At 34.7% G+C, this 16194-nt stretch overlaps 1 protein-coding gene across 2 annotated transcripts in view; it reads right to left on the reverse strand.

The window, feature by feature from the left end:
* The window catches only part of Slc4a10 (solute carrier family 4 member 10), a 446328-nt gene that overhangs the window by 345162 nt on the left and 84972 nt on the right, over positions 1-16194 (reverse strand). The window lies entirely within an intron of this gene.

Below are 16194 nucleotides of genomic sequence, written 5' to 3' on the forward strand. Positions count from 1 at the left end.
ACAATAGCTTGTAAAAAAAAAAAAAGTTCCTAAGGACTAACTTCATCTAAGAACTGGACAGACCTCTATAATGAAAATTATAAAATTTAGAAGAAAGAAATCAAAGCAGGACTAGAAGATGGAAAGATTTGTGATATGAATATGAATGTGTAGGATCAATACTGTGAAAGGACTATACTACTATATTCAATGCAAGCCCTATTAAAATTCCAGTGACATTCTTCACAGACTTAGAAAATCAATCCTAAAATTAATTATAGAAGCATGAATAGCTAAAATAGCCCAGCAATCCAAGGCAAAAAGAGCAGTGCTGGAGTATCACAATATATAACTTCAAACTATACACAAAAACATAGTAACCAAAACAGCATGTTACTGGCATAAAAACAGACACCTAGACCAGTAGAACAGAATGGAAGACCTAAAAATGGTCCCATACAGTTTTTGACAAAGGGCCTCAAAACAGATTTAACAGAAAACATCCTATTCTACAAATAACATTAGGAACACTGGATATCCAGACATAGAAGACTAAAACTGGATCTCTATCTCTTGCCCTGTATTAAAATCAATTCAGAGTAGCTGAAAGGCCCTAATATGGGACCTTAAACTTTAAAATCATTACAGGAAAACACAAGATAACCCTTGAAGAGATAGGCATAAGTATCAACTTCTACATAAAACTCCAAAAGTAAAAAAAAAGCATGAATTGACAAATGGGGAGTATATCACAAAAAAACTTCTACATATCAAAAGAAACAGTCACTAAAGAGATCATCCACAGAATGGAAAGAAATTTTTGCTGTCTATACATTCAACAAGGGCTTATTCAGGAGAATATACAGAGGTTCATAAAACTAAATTCCAAAAGAACCAACAACCCAATTAATAAGTGGGCAAATGAACTGAGTAGACAATTCTCAAAAGAAGCACAAAAGGCCATTAAATACATGAAGAAATGTTCAATACTCCTAAAAATCATAAAATTTCGAATAAAACAACATTGAGATTTCATCTTACCTCAGAATGGTCATAATAAAGAACTCAAACAATAACAAATGCTGGGCAAAGTGCAGAGAAAAGGCGGGGTCTTATATACTATTGGTGGAGCGGTAAACTAGTACAACTAGTGCAATGTGGAGGTTCCTCAAAAAACTAAAATTAGACCTACCACCAAATCCAGCAATACTACAGTAATCTGACATGGACATGTATCCTCAAAAGACTCCACATAGAGCTCCCCTATGACCCAGAAATCCCACTTTTAGGCATTTACCCAAATGATCACAAACAAAGCCATACTAAAGCTACTAGCACAATTATGTTTATCACAGCATTATTTACCATAGCTAACATATGGAACCAACCCAGATGCCCCTCAGTAGATGAATGGATCAAGAAAATACACAATGGAATTCTATGCCTACATTTGTTAGGAAATGGAAAGACTTGGAAAAAATTATGCTTGGTGAAGTAATCCAGGCCCAAAGAAACATAGGTTCCATGGTTTCCCTTATTTGCTATAACTAGTATATGTCTAGAACAAGCAGAAAAACTCAAAAGCTATGTACATATGACCATATAAGATGATGCTAAACAAAATGAACCCCAAGATAGAGACACAACAGGTTTTATCTTTGTTGCTGCTGTTTTTAATGTACTTATAATGTACTATGTGATTTTTTTTTGTTTCTTTTATATGTTCTTCCCCCATGGTATAACTGCTGTTGTCCCTGTATTTGATTCCGGTGTCCTGCCTCTTGTATATACATTTTTCTAATTTGTGGAGGAGAAGGAAATAACAAAATACTGAAATAAGAATACAGGTTGACCCACTGTAACAATGAGATGGACAAGACACTATGTTGAAAACAAACACTACAGCTTTGGGTGGGCAAGGGAGGAGATGGGGAGGTGGGAGGTAAGGGACAGTAGGGGAAAAACAAAGGAGGGGATAAAAATGCTTGATAGGAAATGTACTCATTACCTTACTCAGATAACTTTAACCCCTCTGTACAGTGTCTTTACAATAAATATATATATTAAGAAAGAAAAAAAGAAATGCAAGACAGGATACAATAAAGGCACTTCACACCCATGTTTACTGCAGCACTATTCACAATAGGCAAATTATGAAAGGAGCCCAAATGCTCAACTAATGAAGAGAATGTGGCATATGTATATATGTATGTATATATATATATGTCTACATGTATATGTATGTATATGTATATATGTGTGTATATATGTGTATATACACACATGTATATCTACACACATATATACACACATGCATATACATATGTCTACATATGTCACATATATGCAATGTGTATATATGTATATGTGTATAGAGATTGGATATAGGTGGCATATATACATATACACATATATGTATATACTAGTGTTTATATATATATTTACACATACAATCAAGTATTAGTCATCCAGATTGAGATTGTATCATTCACAGGAAATGAATGGAACTGGAGATTGTCACATCAAGTGAAATAGGCCAAATCCAGAAGGACAAAGTACACATATTTTCTCTTATGTAAATAATTCTAGACCTTGGTGAATCAGGAAAATATTTTCAACCCATATGTTAAAAGTGAAATAAAAAGACTTTCTACTACATGTCTGGTCTTTCTCCAAATGTTCTAACCTCCATCTTCCAAAGGACATTGCTCATGGAGTGGAACTCCTCTTCAGATGGATACAGAACTGGGATTTACTGGAATTTCTAGGCTTTGTTTAATAAGGATCATTTTAATGAACGAAATAAAGTTACGTTTTACATATAAGTTTAGAGGCTATGTGATTGGATCCTTATACCATCTTTAATTAAGTAAAACTATTACAATCCATTCTAAATTTTTTCAACTTTTCCTAACTTTAATGGAATAAAAATTTGGGTGTTACATTCATCTGTTCGATTCTACTTGCTCACATTTCTGGAATTCTTTTCAAATATAATTTCATTTACTTAAAATAGGGCAGTAGTAGACTGGAGTGAAAAGAGCACTAGCCTGAAATGGAAAATGATTTCAGACCTTGTCTTATGACAAATGAGCTGTAGGATGCTGTAGGACATTCTGGGACTAGATTTCTCCATCACTAAAATGAGAGAGTGAAAAAGATGTCACTAAAGCTCAGAAATCTAAAATTGAAACTATATCTCCTCAAGAGTTACAATTTTATTTTTATTTTTATTTTTTATTTCAAAAATAAAATTTGCACTTTAAAAGCAATATTATTGTTTGTAATCCTAGCTACTCAGGAGCCAAGAGCTGAGGACTGCAATTCAAACCCAGCTTGGAGAAGAATATCCATTAGACTCTTATCTCCAATTAATCACCAAAATGCTGGAAACTGATCTGTGGCTCAAGTGGTAGAACACCAGCCTTGATCCAAAAAAGCTAAGGAGAAGTGTCCACTGAGTTAAAGCCCTAGTACTGGCCAAAAAAAAAATGTATTATTTAAAGCAAATGTTATTGTCTTCAATGTGGTGTTTCAAACTTTGTAAAAAAGTGATTTCAAATAATAAAGCTAAAATAAGTTGCCAAATTGTGAAAATAAGAATCTAGACCTAAGATACATGTACGTGTGGATATATACATGTTTGCACCTTTATAGCATGATAGTAATGATGGGACTATTTAGAGTGACAAGGGGAAGGGATAAGGGAGGAGAATGATAACACATGGATAATATGAAAATATATTGTGCCTGTGTATAAAGAGGGCATGGAGAAATGAGTGGCAAGCTGTTGAAAATAGGGGGAATAGAAATAAGGAAAGGAGAGAGCAATCAAAGAAGTTAATTTAGTAAAAGCACAATATATACATGTCTGAAATATGGCACATCCTCTGCACCCGTATTTGGTAGTCGGAAAAAAAAAGTTTCTTCTTTTTTCCTTTTATTTTCTATTGTTATTATAAAGGTGATATACGGAAGGGCTACAGTTAAGTAAAGGGTACATTTCTTTTTGGACAATGTCACTTCTTCCCTCTCCCCTTCCCCCCACCCTACCGTTTTTCCCTCCTGTTCCCACACACAAATTATATAGTTCATTTTCAACATAGTATCTAGTGAGTTGTGTTTTACAAGTACGTTTAGAGGCTGTGTGATTAGTCCCTTAGATCACCTTTAATTAAGTAAAACTATTATAGTCTAAAATTGTTCAACTTTTCCTAAATTTTAAGGAATAAACGTTTAGGATGTTAATTTAGGGTATTTCTTCTTTCTTTCTTCCTCCTCCTTCTGTGCCTCCCCCACCCCACCCGCCCCACTTGAGCCATCGCTCCATTTCTGGAGATAAGAGTCTCACTGTCGGGCTGGGAAGGTGGCTCAGTGGTAGAGCGCTTGCCTTGCATGCCTGAGGCCCTGGGTTTGATTCCTCAGCACTACATAAGCAAAAAGAAAAAAGCCAGAAGTGGCGCTGTGGCTCAAGTGGTAGAGCGCTAGCCTTGAGCTGAAGAGCTGAGGGACAGCGCCCAGGCCCAGAGTTCAGGCCCCACGACCAGACCCAAAAAAAAAAAAAAAAAGAGTCTCACTGACTTTCCTGCCTGAGCTCAGTTCCCACCACAAATCTCGTATCTCCGCCTCCTGAGTTGCTAGGATTATAGACATGAGCCACCATGTTCGGCTAAGAGTTCCTCTTTTTTAATCAATTTTCCACAAGATTGTGAAATATTTATAATGAAATTAATTATTTTACAAATTCTGGTGCTTACCACAATCACTCAGACTTAAGGAAATCTGACTTATGAGCACAAATTCCTTCACCCTACTCTCAGCAAATGTAACATGAAGACTTTCACGGTTTGAACAAAGTAAATTACAAGTAAGTTAGCAATATACCAATTACTTGAACTCAGATGACATTTTCCATCCAGAGGACAGTAAACACAAGCTTGAGCTGGTTCTTTGCACATATAACACAACATCAATATTTATCATGGCCTCAAAGAGACAATATTTCATCAATTAAAAATGGAATTAAAATGGAAGGAAAATATTTAAATTTTGTAATATTTTTGATGTTTATATTAACAGCAGGTTAGTTTTAATAGTCAAAATATTAAATAGATAAGGAATTTTATAACAAGTAAAAGCTCAGCTCACTATTACTACAATTTATATAGGAATTCAAACCAAAGAGTTATGCTATATGGACAGTATGTCCATATCTTTTCATCTTTACAAGAAATTGAGTTCAACTGAGCCTCTATGGAAACTTTAGCAATATCAATACTTAATATTATATTGGAAAACAAAGAACTATGTTTTAAATCTCAGTGTTGTTATACAGATATGTGAGGCATTTTTCTTCTTTATAGTTATAAAATTGTTAAAATCTTTAGAATCACAGAAAAGACTTGATTTTCTCAAGGTCACAAGCAAGTAAACAATAGCATGTCAGTGAGAAATTTTTCTTACTCTGCTAATCTATCTGCTAATCTATCTACCACAGTATATAATTTCTGACACAAACACTTAAGAATATGTAGAAAGTCATAAGAATTGCTAATACTACTTTTCAGCACTGTCATATTTTGTCCGCTGAGCCAAACACACCAGATGTCTTTAAATAAAAGATTTAGACAGCATAAAAATAAAGTGTTATTGTATATGGACTTTTTAAAAATATACCAATACAAAATATATATATACCAATATATTACATTAGGAGTGTCATAGGTATTATAGAAGAAAGGAAGAGTTTGTAAATATTAATAAAATATACCTAGAGACAAGGAGCGACAGCATTCATAAATGTGGATAATGAAGAAAAATAATTTAAAATTAATGAAAGACTGGCATACTGGATATTTTATTTAACATAATGAACTAGACTTATACATTTCCATTTCTTGGGCAAAATATGGATTATTCATTTTCTAAAATTAATATAGCTAATCAGTGTACAGTTCTACTTGATTCTATGAAAAATCACTGTTGATAAGTAAGCTAAAATGACTATAAGAGGGTGAAGGGTGGTGAGGTGACTGTTAAGATTAGATGAATAATACTGTATTTAAACACACATGTTAATAACTAGTGAAGATTTAACTGCTTGAGAGAACAATAACTTCATTCTGAGCTTTACTTGTTCATCTATTAGACCTACGTATGTCTACCCAGTAACTCTAAATGTTTAAGTAAACATTTCTCTTCACCAATTTCTGACCACAGATATAGGAAATGGTTGAACAAGAAAAAAGAATGAAAGCAGTGACAAGTCTTACATCTAGCACATGTAAAGAGACAGTAAGGAATGCATGTAGACATAGATACCAACAACAAAAGCCATTGTTATTAAATGATCGCTCAATTAGCTTAAAGACTTCTCTCCATTGCCTGAAGAAAAGATAAAACCTCCTTAGCATGACATACTAAAGCCTTCTACAATTTAACAATAGCCAATATTTTTTGGCTTACTCTCCTATCATTCACTCATGCAAATTCTTATGCCATTTCATACCATTTTTGTCATTTCTCCTGAATTCACAAAAATCATATGCTTCCCTGCCTTTAATCAAGACATCTTTGCTTCAATTAAATCATCCAAACAACAGGTTTTAGAAAACTTCTACTGATCTTTCTACATTTGATTCACTTATCATAAGATGGTATAATTAGTTGCTTATTTGGATAGTAACCCTTACTAGATTTTGAGCTCTTAATAAGAAAAAGCATTTCTAGCACCAATGACTTTACCATACACACAGTGTTGAATTAACTATGTTTGCTAAATGTTGAATGTATAATAAAAAATACTCAATTATGATTCAGACATTTTTCTTTTGTGGAGGTGTGTTTGTTGGTTGTTTGTTGCTTGCTTATTTTGTACAATAGCAGAATCTGTTTCCCCTTCCTCTTCTTTTTCTCCCTCTCCATCACTACCCATTTTTTGTCCATAAGCTCCTCTAACCTCAAAAACAAATAAAAGATCTCTTTGCATTTTAATACATTAAAATATATATCAGTCTAAATAAAGGGAATAAATGTATTTTCCCTATTCTTCTCACTAAATACAACTAAAAACCCTGGCTATTGTATAAAGCTAACATGAATTCTGAAAGGTAGACATAAGGTAGACTGGTAAGAAACATCAAAATCCACAAGATAACATGGTGGTCAGGTCTTTTTGCTTTCTTTCTGCCTTATATGTCCAAGATTGAAAGCTGAAAAAGCCAGAAATATGAAAACAAAAAGAGGCATAGTCAAATTAGGGCCCCATAGCTTGTTTTCTCTAGCCAAAGGCCTAGGAAGAGATCAACCTAGTGAGACACACCTTTCATGCTCTACTTCAGCCAAACACCTGGAAAAAAATGTGACCCCACCCCCATCCTCATCAGCAAAGGCCAACTAGGGAAACTGTACTTTCATGGTCATGAGATGATAATGAGTCGTTCCAACACCTCAAGAATGGTATCAAAGAAATGAAGAAGGAAACTGGAACTTTCACTCCAATTTGCCAGTAATAGCATCTCCCTATCTCTGTTGAGTTAGTGTTGATTACCTGACTTGCTGGGACATACACTCGCACTACCAAGCAACAATAAGGCATCCTCTTACTGGTTGGCTTACTAGTAGACAATAGAACTTTCATAATAGCACAGAAATAATGAAGTTACACACACACACACACACACACACACACACACACACACACACACAATCAGTATAAACCATAGGGAAAGACAAAACTCCTGTCCCAATCCTACAGCAATGAAAAGTCCCTCCCATGCAAGTGCAATAAGGCCAACAAGACAACCGAGACTTCTATTCTACCTGACATTGACAGGAGGACAGCACCTCCAAATAATATTTAGAATTGTAAAATATGCTATGAAAATGTCTAATTTTCAATGAAAAGTTACTCATCACACTAGCAGCCTGTAATAACTCCGAATGAATAAGGAGGAGCTAGGATTATCTAGCAAATATTTTAAAGCAGAATTATTTTTAAAATACTTCAATAAGCATTTAGAACAAGCTTGAAAAAAATAATTTTAGCAAATAAAGATAATGTCTCACCAGGTGCCAGTATCTCATACCTACAAGCCTAACTATTCTGGAGACTGAGATCTGAGAATCTCTGTTCACAGTCAGACAAGTCTGGGAGACTCAATAATTTACCATCAAAAAAAGCTGGAACTGGAGATGTGGCTCAAGTGGCAGAGTGCAAAAAAAGCCAGGTGAGAGTAGGAGAAACAAATGGAAATGTTAAAATTGAAAAAAAAACACAATAACTGAAATAAAAAAATTTCCATGGATAGGCTCAACAAATGTAGAAGACAGAGGAAACAGTGAATTGGAAGAAAGATGTTCTTCCATGGACCATACCATAGCATTCTACTCAGCAAAAAAATGAAAGAACTATGATGTATGCAATAATTGGAATAAATCTACAGAGAATCATGATGAATAAAAACACTTTAAAACATTATACATGATTCCATTCCTACATCATTATAAAATAACAAAATTATATAAATGAGGAACATATTAGTCTATAGAGACTTAAGAAAGGGATAAGGAGGAATTTGGTTTGCCGTAAGAGGGCAAAATGAGGGATCCTTCTAGACAATGTTGTGTGTCATGATGACAAATGTCAACATCCTGGTTGTGATATCAAACTATATTTTTGTAAGATGTTACCATTGGGCAAGGTTACTCAATAGTATTATGACTCTCTTTCTCTTTCTCACTGTGTGTGGGGGGTGGGTGGGTGGGTGGGTGTGTGGGTGTGGGTGTGTGTATATATATATATTTTTGCAACCATATATAGATCTTGATTAATCAAATTATAAAGTGATTTAACTGCATTATTTTAGTATAAAGTACTAAGCAAAGGAAATAGAATTGATTACATTAGTTAAAATGTAAATATCTATCTATTTGATCAAGGCATGGCAAAATAATTCATCAACTCATGTAAGCCTCTTGTTTGCTGATGGACATCTCTATCATGAGCTTGGATAACTAAAATTTGGCTCAGCATCTTTGGGAGTTGGGCATGGTATATTGGTTTTTTTAGTTTAGTGGGATTTTTTTGGCAGTTACTGGGGTTTGAACTCAGGGCTTTGCACCTTCTAGGCAAGTTCTGACCCACTTGAATCATGCCCCAGTCCTCAATGGCTTTGTTTTGTATCCTAATGAGCAAAGCAAGCTTAGTATATAAGATTAGAGGGACTCTTTCCTTCAATTCAACACTGGAGTAACTATATGATCTAAGATAAAGCATAAATATGGAATGAATTCACTCCAATGAAAAGAATCTAAATCTAAATGATTGTTTTGTCTGAGGAGATTTATCTATATGCCTCCTTATCCTTCTCTGGTTCATCTGTTTTGACATGCTAAATATTTTTATAAGACTCTTAAGTTGGGGGTGATGGTGTATGCCTTGATCTCATAACTCAGGAGGCTGAGATGGAAGATAGTAAGTTCAAGGACAGCTTGGGCTACATATAGAAAGCCTGACTCAAAATAAGTTAAGAGGCAGAGGCTATGACTCAGTGGTAGAGCACATACCTAGCAAACAAAAGCTGCTAAGTTCAATTTCCAGTACCTCAAAGAAGAAACCTAGAGAGAGAAAAAGGGAGACTTTGTACCATACATGCCTAGACCTACAGTATCACTTCTCCTTTCCTACTCTCTAATAAAGTTCTGTCAATTTTTTTCATTGTATTTGTTTTGGTGTTTAAGAATGCAATATGTAAGTCAAACAACCTGGTTTACATTTATTTCCATAACTGTCTTGCCATATTTTGTCACATCCACTAATCAGATATTTTCCACTCATCTCTCTGTGTGAAGCTGGCAGAAAACAATATTCTAAATTGCTTTCCAATCACAATACCTCAAGAGACTTAAAAACACATTAACCCACAGCAAGATAACATGCTTTCATTTCTCAGGAAAATAGAACACTAATTATTGTCCCAAAACCTTCCTCATAGGTAAAAAGTAAATCTATAATGTAATAAAATAAAAGGAAATTTTAATCTTAAAGGAAAAAAATGTTGATCTTAGAGTAAATATTCTTAAAAGTCTCACTTCAATTTATCTCCTTTGTGCCATAGTACTATGCCAAGGCAAAGGGGTTAATTAAGGACACATTAATCATGTATCTGGTTTTTTGTTCTCTTTATATTTTATCCTCACAAGTATAAGTTACTTATCTAACTTAAGGAACTTGTTTGTATTCAGTAGGGACCTGCTAAAAGAAAATAAGCACTTTGAGCAGTACCCTTAATTAATAACATGTTCACTGTATTGTTATATACTCTTTTAGCAAATTGAAATCAACAGCAAAAATGCCCATGTATTTCAGTAGGATTGAAGAAAATTTTTAAATTTATGTAGTAAAAACAATATGTGTGAGCCACCTGTTTGCTTTTTTAACTAAATGGATTGGTATGGAATGACAGCTGCTGCAAAACCAACAACACTTCAAATACTATATGTTACTTTGCCAAGAAGATGAAATTTTGGTATCATTTACTTTATTACCATGGGACATGTTAATAGTCTTACAAAAGAGCACTGCAATGAATATTTCTAGCCACTAAGTGTCACTGTTCATTTAAAGTTTTTAAACTGTACTGGGGTATGGTGACTCAGTAGAATCTTTTGAATGGGGTCAATCAGGGGGAAAAAAAAGATTTGATTATATAACACAAACTCAAAGAAAAGCACAGGCACTCCACCAGTGTAAACTGCATAAGAGGAATTCCTCGAGATAGAGGTGTTGCTCTCAGTGGAATGCCAACTGATCAAATCAGACATTTTGCAAGCTTAAATAAGGTTTGAGCTACACTAAGCCTTGTAGTCTGTTTTTACCAATATAAATGCCAAAACTGAATTGCCACTATAAAGTCTGCCAAGTTTCTTTGTATTGTATGTCAGTATGCTGTTTTCCTTGATAGTGCCATCAATAAACATGTCTGGGGATCAACTGCTTGTGATCAGATATGCTACTTTCATTGTTTCAAGCTGAGCTGAAACTACAAAATGCTAGTGCCAGAAAGGTTCCATTCAGGCATGCAGATTCGAGGAGGCCGATTTCCTTCTACTCTGCATACAAAGGTTTAGGTTCATGAGTGCATACAAGTCGTAGACTTTATTTCGTAGCGTGAATAAATTTTAGACAGCAACATGATACACTTCTATATATTTCAAGAGCTATAAACACAGTTTAAAAGAATAAGAATCTCAGCTTTGCTGAATGATGATGGAATTTCCTTTGACTTGGTAAGTAGAGAGAACATTCCACACAGAAGAAAATGGATGTAATTCACAATGATGAAAGAGCAAAATAATCAGGCAAGAACAAAGATTTCACACAAGAAAGCAGTAGGTAAAGGAATTAAATGAACTTTTGGAAGCACTGAAATGAAAAAATATAAGGCCAAGAAGTTTTCACTTACACAAATAAAAAGAAAATGGAAATTATTATTTTAAACACAAGAATCTTATTTTTTTTTTAGAGTTCCAATTGGCATCCTTCCAGATAGACCCCTGAAGGACTGGGAGTTTTTATTATTTTTTTTAAATTTTATTGTTAAGGTGATATTCAGAGGGTTATAGTTACACAAGTAAGGTGATGATTACATTTCTTGTCTAACTTGTTACCCTTCCCACATTTTTCTTCCTCTTTCTCTACCTCCCAACGCCCCCCCCCACCAAGTTGTACAGATCATTTCCAACATATTGTCCTGTGAGTTATATAGGTTCCCCCTTTGTCCTTTGTCTACCCATTTTGTTGTTCCCCTTCCCTTGCTTATTTCAGATAAACATATATACAATACCCAGGGTACCAAAATCGAATACGGTGACAACAGGGTATAAATCATAGGGGGAAAGAACACCAAAGAAAAAAGAAATCACGTAGTACACTGAGAACAACAACAAAGTAAAACCTCTTGTGTCCATGTCTTGGAGTTCATAAGTATCTTCAGAAGATTAATCAGCAGTTTACAAGAAAGTTTAGAGATAGCAAATGTCAACCTAAAAATATTTTAAAGATATACATTGTACATGTATCTCAAGACTCTCAGAAATATTCAAGATTCTTAGAATTTCAAGATCCTTAATATTCCTACTCAATAAATTCTTGTGTTAAATCATCCACAAAAAAATGAAAAAATTTTAAATAAAATTTTTAAAGCCACAAAAAGGATAGCAACTTATCCAGAGAAATAAATCATACTCAATGTCCAAAACTGGAGTCGGCACCACACCTCTTCTTAATACAATATTATCAGTTAAATACTGTTATAGTAGTAGTTTAATAATTATAAAGACTGTATAAATTATATGGAAAATGAGAACTATGAAATGAAAGGAGAGTATCACTTAACTGTCTTTTATAGAGCAAAAGACACTCCCAGAAGTTTGGCTACACCACAGGAATTAGGAAGTTGAATAAACAGTCAACCTCCAGGACTCTTAAGAGCGTACACTTTCTGAGAGTTTCCTGACTCTTTTAGAAAACTCTAGAGGTTGGTCTACCCCATTAGGGCACACTGACTGTGACAAAGAGGTGTTTCTGCTGAATAAAATCTAGCCTTTAGGAGGCAGTTGAACTGGATCTAGTTAATTATCATTCCTTTCATTTGTTTCTTTAATCATTGTCATATAGTGCTACAGGTGAAAGTGGACAGGCTCTAGCGGCAGACAAGAAGTGGACATGAAATCAAGACAGACCTTTTTGTTTTGTGGACAAGGTCTTCAATGGAACCCAAAGAGCTAAAAAGGCCCAAAATGCCCAACAAGCTGATGCAGAGAGGATCAAGACATTAAAGGATTTCCTATTTTACCCATCATTCATTTGAGTTTTATTACTGTCATCCTCCCTTTATCATTTTTATGAACATCTTGGAAAGATTACAGACCATTCTGAAGCATTGTTCAGATATAAAAACAGCCCACTTTTAACTTAAGATCTGAGTTCATCATTGCTACAGTGTTGTCAGGCCTGAGCCTGAGATTTGTAGTAAGAAATAAAGGGATCTAATCTTTCATTCTTCCTGCTGTACCCTAGCTCAAGGTCCTTTCCCTTGGGTTGTTCAGGATGTGAAAGGTCTAGTCACTCCTTTTTTATGTGATCCATATGGTTGTCCTTTCTTGGTCACTCTGGATTGATTCACACTATGTGGCAGCATTCAAATGCTGGCTTCTTTGTTAGGCAACTATGGTTCCAGCTCATCTTTATTCAGTGCTTCTCCAGTACCACCCTGGAGACCCTTCACATAGTCTTCCTGCCAGGACATTCTTGCCTGGTGGAAAACTATCCTGTGAAACTATCCTGTCGAAATGGTGAGGGCCCAATGACCTTTTTCCTTGACTTTGAGATATGTGTATAGCCTTTTCTAAGCCTACCCCACACTCCTTCATCACTATCTCTCCAATTTGCCACCCTCTGTTTAATAGAAACCAAGTAGATCACCAAGTCTGCAGTGGAATGACACTTTAAACCATAGTAACTCAAAATCTTTGCAAGTACTTGCCTAAGAAGTGTGAGAATCTTCACTAAACTAAAACTTCAGCCTTTTCCTCCTAAGCTAATGACTGATGGATTCAATGATTTCTCTTTTTCCATTCCAATCTTCCAGCCTTACTATATAGCTCAGAGAGAAGAGATGGGAGCTGATGGGAAGATGGATGCTGAGAGGATGAGTGAAAACACCAAAACCTGTTTACCTCTTAATAAGACCTACTTGGATGTAGACCCTATTCCCCCAAGTTGCCTTAAAACATAAAAAAAAATCACGCCTCTACCAACTATATCATTTAAATCCCAGTCAGCAGAAGTCTAACTCAGTATTATTCTAAAAGTAAAAGGCTGTAGAGAAATCTCTAAACTGAAAAAAAAAATCAAAGAAAAAAGATGCTGCCTAAACTCAGAAAATTATTTCTGCGATTGAAAAACGCATTCCTCAGGGCAATAACAGAATATAGGACTAGAACCCGGTTTTATTTGTCTGGAAGTTAAAATGTGAAGTTTCAGTAGGATCCAGTGCAGCAGTTCATACAGCCCACATCCTCTTCCCATTATAAAAACTTGTTCCCAAAGAACAGAAATCCATTCCAGAATGCATTACCTCAAAAACTCAGAACTGCTTCAACATGTTTACCACTACCCATATTCCCACTTCTTTATTATCATCAGTCCTAATTCCTTCTCTAGCTTGCCTAAGTCAGATTCCTTGCCTATACCAGAAAGAGTCATTCTCTTTTAATCACAGAGGATATGATTTAGAATTCCTTTTCTCATCTACTTCTTGTAATGTTGCCAAGAGTCTTCAAGTGCAAAAAACAGGATATAAGTGCAATGCAACCTTCTTAAATAAAAATCTTCCCCCACTCCAAAATTTAGAAATACTTAATTTGTTAAAGTTCTCCTTTGCTTTGCTTTGCTTTATACTACATTTACTTACTACATAACTATAAGATAGTAGCCTCGGTAAGACATAATTATATGTTAGTCTCCCCATTTCTACATGGAAAAGGCAATAAGCAACAAAGTCTGTCTGTGAATTCACCCCAGTGGTAACATTTTCATACAAAAAGAACTCTTTACCTTTTGAAAAGTCATTTTTACAAAATGACTTCTATAAGATGCCCCATTGGTACATAATGAGGGGACAGAACTCAAGTTCATTTAAAAATTGCCTCCTCAGTCACTACTCTGATTAAATGAAAAAGTGAAAAGCTGTATTTAGAAAATGTTTAGAACACCTCAACTAGAAATTATCATAGAAGCTCAAATGTTGCTGTGAAGCTTGATGGTATGCATTCATTATGAAACTGTAGTAATGGGGTCAGCATTTGTTTTCCAGGGTTGAGTAGAATAGAATGAGATATGTGGAAGTGTATAGGAAGAAAAAAAATCTTAGAAACATAGTCCCAAATAAGGTAGAAAAAGAAATAAAAATACACTTTTAGTGAGCAAGTGTTGCAGTGTTTGGATAATATCCTCAGTCCAATTCAGCTTCCCTAAGACCATTACCACAGACTAATAGCACACATCATTAGACACAAACTCTCTAACAGCACAGCTCCATTGAACATATGTGCTGTCTGCATGGGAGGTCTGAAGGCTAAAGCTAGAGCATACAGCAAAAAAATGTGTGAAAAAGCAGTGTACTTTTTAATTTTTTACTGCATGTTAACATACATTAAAAACTTCCTTTGTGTTACACACAACTCATAACCACCTCTATGTCTCCATCACTCTATATTATCAGTATTGTAAACCATTGGGATAACCAAATTTTCTCAGGTTACTCACTAAAAACAAGCCTAAACAAGATCCTTAATAAGACATGATCCAAGTATGCATTAGTAGTGAGGTTTCTTTAAAAAAAATAAACCTGGAAATTAGAGAAATAATATTTCCTTATAAATGTAAAACTCTAAATATCCAACGGGCCAGAGAAGAGAAGCAAAGTTATCTTGAAAGAGAAATGAAAGCCAGGCCTGAAAGAACGGCTACTATTTGATTAATTATATTGCCATGGTTTATTAAATGTGTCAATCAAAAGGGAAATTTGCCAATCAAATGCAAATAGAAAAAGCCCTTCAGAGAACTGCACTTTGGCAGTGTTCGTCCAAGGACTTGTACATAGAGAAATCTGGGCCAAAACAAAATCAACTGAAAAGATTGCTTTTTAGATTGAATTACTCTAATACCCCTTGTTTTTATTAATATTCCACAAAGAACATTATGACTTTACTTCTCATGTAAGTGTGCATTTAAGGAGAAGAGGGGGAAGTCATGTACATGTGAATAAATGGCTATTTGGTTGGGTTTTTTACTGAAAATCAATAATTTAATATTTGGATTATGATTTCATTCCTCAAGTAAATTGACTATAAATATAATCAACTAATCAGGCATACTGAAGTTTTTCAATCCCTGCTAGATTTAAAGTTCTCAGTAAATTTTAACACATGTATTTTGTGAGGTTGATTATTATTGCAAGCCCACTTATGACATATAGATTAAATTCAATGAAATGAAACAAAGCTGTGGAGTTGTAGGATTAATTGGATCAATTCTCGTAGGAATGATCAACTATACTATCATATATGTGAATGAGTTACTAGACCAACTATAAATGGGTCTGTAATTATTTAGTGGTTTTCATGTGTCAGCCATAGAAAAAGATGACC

The sequence above is a fragment of the Dipodomys merriami genome, unplaced genomic scaffold, assembly GCF_024711535.1.
Source record: "Dipodomys merriami isolate MVZ:Mamm:240054 unplaced genomic scaffold, mDipMer1.0.p SCAF_1, whole genome shotgun sequence".
In the NCBI taxonomy this organism is placed as follows: domain Eukaryota; kingdom Metazoa; phylum Chordata; class Mammalia; order Rodentia; family Heteromyidae; genus Dipodomys; species Dipodomys merriami.